A 6339-nucleotide genomic window follows, 5' to 3' on the forward strand; every position below is an offset into this window, starting at 1 on the left:
GGGTTCAGCAACCCAAAATGTTCAAAGAGTCATATTGCCCCCCCCCCCCCCCCCCAAAAAAAAAACATACCTGTCTGGAGCCGCAAAAATCTAAAAGGCTTTTATAATGCAACATAGACTGTCAATACATAAGTTGTATGCCTACCATTAAAATAATGTAAAGAAAAATAGTGGTATCTATTTGATAATTTCTTCTTGCGGCCCATTAGAGTTCACGTACCTGCATAGCAGAGCTGTCTGTTCGATATCGGTCATGTCACACAAGTCATCCATCACAGGCAATTGAGAAAGCTGGAGCTGAATTGATGTCCTTCATCTGCTGATCGGTGATATTGTTTGTACGGAGAGGCATGTCTTGAATTTTCTGAATGATCTCGGTTTTGTTTTTGAAGTCCGAAAATAGACACTCTGATATTTTAAGAATGAATCCGTCATGAAGTCGCCATCGGTGAATGGTTTTCCGCGCTTTATTATCTCCCGGGCTGCAACAAAACTTGCAGCAGTAGTAGAATTTGGAGATGCAATCCACTTATTAAAACTGTTTTTTCGTTCCTCAAATTACACCTTTCCTCTCAGTTCCAACAGCAAATTTAGCATGCTTTAGCTGAAAATGTCGCTCCAAATTCCTCTTCTTGTTATTCGACAACTTCTCATTCCAAAGCAAACATGCAGGCAATGCTTCAGCATTGGCAATGAAAGCAAAGAGATCAGTCCATTCTTTCTTAAAGCCTCTGTTCTCATCATCAATCTTTCTCTTTTTGCCTTTTGAATCCATGGCCCATCACTCACGCTCACTCATCACTTTGTTTACAACTCATCTGTGATGTGACGCAGGCTATGACGCAATTTTGCTGTTTGGCGTCATTCTTAAATTCAGTATTTTTAATATATTTACAACTACATACACTTTTAAAGCATAAGAATTCTTGTGTCATGATAACCATCTAAAAACCATATTTAAAAAACCACCAACAACAAAAAAAAACAAAAACGTATTTTTCCATTTTCACGCATTTTTGCAAAACTCCAGGGAGCCGCCAGGGGCGTGCTAAAGAGCCGCATGCGGCTCCGGAGCCGCGGGTTGCCGACCCCTGGTCTAGGCCAAATCCAACACTTTTTCACGCACCATCTTAACCTCTGTCACTCGTCAAGTGAAATGAAGTTTGTAGGAGTTACAGATTTGTCAAGAAGAATGGTCAAATATACCTTCAAACAGAATCCAGACTATAATTGGAACCTATAGGAAGTGTTCAGAGCAATCCCTTCAGTTTTATATGCGCAATCACAGAACACCTCTTTAGTGGAAATCTTTTTTTGGTTTTTTTTTTCAAATTCAAAACATAGATGTTTTTTACTGGCGCACAAAATAAACCGTGCATGAACATCCCCTTGTTCAAAGAATAAAACCAACACAATGCATGATTTCACAAAAAAATAATATACCAGCAAATCAGTGCAACTTCTGCTGTTGCCTTTGCGGGACCAGTTCAGATATGCGTTATCACAAATTTATAAATCAGATTTGTTTGGACCTCCGCATTGGAGGCTCTGCCAAACACCTGAGACAGACTCACCGAACCCCTAGGGTTCGACCGAACCCAGGTTAAGAGCCCCTGGTCTCAAGGCTCATATTGAATGATGACAAGTTATGTTGACACGGTATGTACGTTGTGCCAAGATATACGTACTTTGGATGTGAAACAAGATCATGAAAATTCGAGGATGTGATATGAAATGATGAGTGAAGAGCACAATGGAGTAGCAATTTATTCCCTGAATCTCAGCCACCGCATGAGTTGTGTGGGTCGACATGATAGGGTATGTACGGTGTGGTATAAGTCGCAAGGAAGAAAGCAGGCACTTATGAACCTTTTCATTTGCTTTTCAAAACTGTGCCAGCAAAAGCAATTTTTTCATACAAAGAAATAAGCTCCGCGTCGGGGAATTGAAGTCCGATTTGCCGAGCCGAGGCTGTGCGTCATTTCGCTAAAGGGTACCTGATTTGAGACTGGGTGAATTTTTGCACTTGTGTTGAAATTTTGCCTGGCTTTTCAAAAGGCTCTGTATGTCAGCGCAGTGTCCATAGTGTAGTGGTTATCACATTTGCCTCGCACGGGAAAGGTCTCTGGTTAGAAACCAGGTGGTAACCGGTCTTATGATCCTTTTGATTTGCTCTTCAAAACTGTGCAACAAAAGCTACGGTGACCAGACGTCCCTTTTTCCCCGAACATGTCCTACTTTTCAGCCCCAAAAATCTGTCCGAGGGGAATTTAAAAAACTGTCTGGGATTTGCTTCGACTGCCTCACATGTACAGTACATTGTCAATAGAATTGCCACTCCGTTCCATTTGACTCTATTCCAGGTTTCTCTGTAATCGTTCGCAAATAAGTCACGCCCTTCTCCTCAAATCTAGCCACCTTGCGGTGGAGTGACAGGTGGTTCTTTTTTTGCAAGATTTTGGGTTGTTTAATGGCGGTCCGTGCAAAACACTTCAGCAGATGAAACAAGAACGTCACACTCCAGATCAGAAGGCTTTATACTGACCAAAATCAGGAACTAGGAGGGGAATGGGAGGGAAGGAAAAGCATGTCCTTATAAGTTAGATATCTGTTCTGTTATCACTTTAATGTTCTGTTATCTACTGAATGTTTTGTGACTATGTGTCATGAAACTTAACTGAGCTCTGTGTGCCGTGTCTGTGCTCTCTGCCTATGTGTCTGTGAAAGTCACAAAGCTCTGTGTGCTGTGTCTGGGCTCTGATTGAGCAACAATTAATAAGAGTATTTACACATTGATTGATATGATGAAGTATATATGTATGTTTGGGTAAACTAGTAAGTAAGTAACATTGCTGTTGCTCCTTCTTGAGGCCCTAAACTAATCCCCATTCAATTCCATCCATTCCATCCATTATCTGTACCATGTGGGGTCGCGGGCGTGCTGGAGCCTATCCGAGCAGTCATCGGGCAGTAGGCGGGGGAGACATTGTAACTGGTTGTCAGCAATCACAGGACACACGGAGACAAACAACCATTCGTACTTGCACTCACACCTATGGGCAATTTGGATTACTCAATCCGCTGACCAAGCTTGTTTTTGTAATGTGAAAGGAAAACCCGGGGAAAACCCACATAGGTTTGGGGAGAACATGCAAACTCCACACAGGGAGAGCCAGATCATAAGTCAAAAGTCCTTCTATGATAGTTAGTTAGTTAGTTAGTTAGTTAGTTAGTTAGTTAGTTAGTTAGTTAGTTAGTTAGTTAGTTAGTTAGTTAGTTAGTCTATTGACAAAAGTATAAAACTTTGGGTCTAAACAAAAAAAGGTACACATTACAAAATGTTTAAATAAATACCACAATAGATTAAAATAAAAACAAAACACAAAAATCCTTGCTTCACAGTTTTCTGTTTTTCCAACGTTGACAGACAGACATGTAACATTCGCAAAGTTGCTCTGTTAGTGCCCACAAAGAGTGAGCTCAGGTCCTTACACTCAAGTCCATATTTCTCTCTAATGTCTTGTGTGAGGGGACACACCAGTATGTGCTGTTTGTTCTGTATACTAGTCTCACATTGACATGTCCACTGCTCAGGTAGTGTGCGATTCCAACTTCCCATTTCCACACGTAATTTATGAGACAACCGAAACCGTGTAAAGGCTATCCTCAAATAGTCCTCGATGTAAGGTATACTGCTGGTGCTTGTATATAGTGGATGCACCGATAATTCTGGGTTAATATCTTTGTATGTCTTATATCTTGTTCCCTCTTTGGATAGTGTTTGTAAATCATGTCTCTTCGGTCGCTATCAATATGATCTTGTTGATCCATTATTTCAGATATATGAGAATACATGACTTGGTTCTCATTCTTTAGCAGTGGAATAACATACCACAAGGGGTCATCAGCCATGCCATTTCGCTGCTGCAAATACAAATGGATTTGCTTTCATGTTGAATCGTATGCTTTGCATATTTGGGTGTGGATTTGGGGAGGTTTCACCAAACATGAATGAATGAGGGAGCAGTCGTAAAGATTTAAAATACAGTAATCCTTCGTTAATCGCAGATAATTGGTTCCAAAAACCACCCGCGATAAGTGAAATCCACGAAGTACGGTCACCCGCTCATCTGTGCATTTTTTGTGTCAATAAATGTATATGAAACCAATTAAGTGCAAATTTTATTATTAGAGCATTAAATTATTTCAAACAAAATAATATATTCATAGTATAAATAACATACAGAAATTTTACCAGCTCAGTGGCCTAGTAGTAGAGTGTCCGCCCTGAGACTGGAAGGATGTGGGTTCAAACCCCGGCCGGGTCATACCAAAGACTATAAAAATGGAACCCATTGCCTCCCTGCTTGGCACTCAGCATTAAGGGTTGGAATTGGGGGGTTAGATCACCAAAAATGATTTCCGAGCGCGGCACCGCTGCTGCTCACTGCTCCCCTCTCCCCCAGGGGATGGATCAAAATCACATGGGGATGGGTTAAATGCAGAGGACAGAGCCCTTTGAGACTGCTTGTGATTTAGGGCTATATAAAAACTTGACTTGAAATGTTTGTATGAGTATTGAAAATATAAATATACGTGTGTGCGTGTCACATGTTAGCAAGAATACTGGGCAGGCAAACGGGCTAGCGGGAAAATGCTAATTCACGATCGTGCTAACACGGAAAAACGGACCTCTAAAGGAATGTAAACGAATATTTGGAGCAATACTGCATTGTCCTAAAGGTTAGACGTGTGATCGTTTATTTCTCTTGCAAGGAACATCCATATGTACGCAAACGTAAAACAGGAAGTGGGATGAAAACGGCCTTCAAAATAAATCTCCCTGCCTCAAATCAAAGCACGGCTGAATAAAATAAATAACGTGGAGAATTCTTAACACATACTGTAAATATGTTTTTGGAACAACTTTTATTATTATAATATTTTTTAATAACAAGGTACAAGTGTGCATACTGTAAATATGTTTTTAGACCTCTTTTATTATTATAAAAAAACATTCTATAACAAGGTACAACACTGTAAATATGTATTAGAACTCTTATTATCATTATGTAGCGATGTAGCGAGGGATTACTGTAGCGTTTGTTCAGGTGCGCTTGGTGTCCAGTAGCACCCACCTTTGGGCCAGCAAGTAAGGTACACCATTGCAGCAGATGTTTCCATAGTGTAATGGATATATAATTCGCCGAACACGTGAAAGGTACCGAATTCTAGACTGGGTGGAAACAGCTACTTCTGATCTTTCTTGTCATTGTTGGTTCCTTTGCAAAGTCCCTGACACATTAAAATGATTTTGCGATGCAACTATGATGTGGTACCTGATTTGAGACTGGATGAAAACTGCTATATTTCACTAACTTTTTTGTTGAAACCATGCTGACTCTTACATTCCATTTGGTAGTCCTTAGCTGTGATCAAATTCGCATCACGTGACACAGGAATACAGCTTGTAAATGATGCCCATGTGACATTGGCCTGTCGAAAATGGCAGAGTGTGACATAAGTGTTTCAAAGTAAGTAGTTGAACCCGGGACCTCTCGCAGCCTAAGCGAGAATCATTCCCTGAGACCAACAAGTCCCGTACCAAATTAGCTCTCTTAGTTACATTCCGATTGGTAGCGAATATGACATGGACCTGAGGACTGCATTTCGGTGATTAATGAATTCTGATTAATATCATGCGCGTATCCTGTCAGGGCCATAATTGTGTGTCTACCGCTGCCTTGTGGCAGCCAGGCCTACAAAAAGATGGGAACACCTGAGGGACTTTAGCCAAGATGAAGTAAGAAGACCTTTATGAAATGAAGTTGATGTTAAAACGTAGGTGGACGTAATGTCTGGAAGCTTGTGTTTAACAGAAGGCTGTTTGGCAACAGTGAACAATGGACAAATTCAGCAAGGTCATTTAATCTAATGACAGATTCGTTCCAGGGATGCTGCGGCCACAACGCTATACGGTCATGACCAATATGCAAGAGCATACAATAGGTTTAAGGTCTTTTCTTTAGGATCTTCAGCCAGGACACCCAGGCAGACCATGAAAGAATGTTGATGTTAAAATGTTGGTGGAACTATCTCACTGTGCAGATCCGATGATCCGAAAGACTTTAGATGAGACAACATTGGAAAGACTTCTTTGTTGACAGTGTCTGTGAGTCACTTCAACGCATAACACTTTTGCAAAAATGAACAAAAAAATAAATAAAACATGGGCGACATTACTTGAATCAGCTATGATGCGGGATCCATTGTGGCACTCACCCTACAAGTTATGGCTATCAACTGTAAACTTGTGTGGAAAATTATCATTGTCCAAAG

Source organism: Syngnathus leptorhynchus, chromosome 10, assembly GCF_054491065.1.
Source record: "Syngnathus leptorhynchus isolate UIUO chromosome 10, UIUO_Slep, whole genome shotgun sequence".
In the NCBI taxonomy this organism is placed as follows: domain Eukaryota; kingdom Metazoa; phylum Chordata; class Actinopteri; order Syngnathiformes; family Syngnathidae; genus Syngnathus; species Syngnathus leptorhynchus.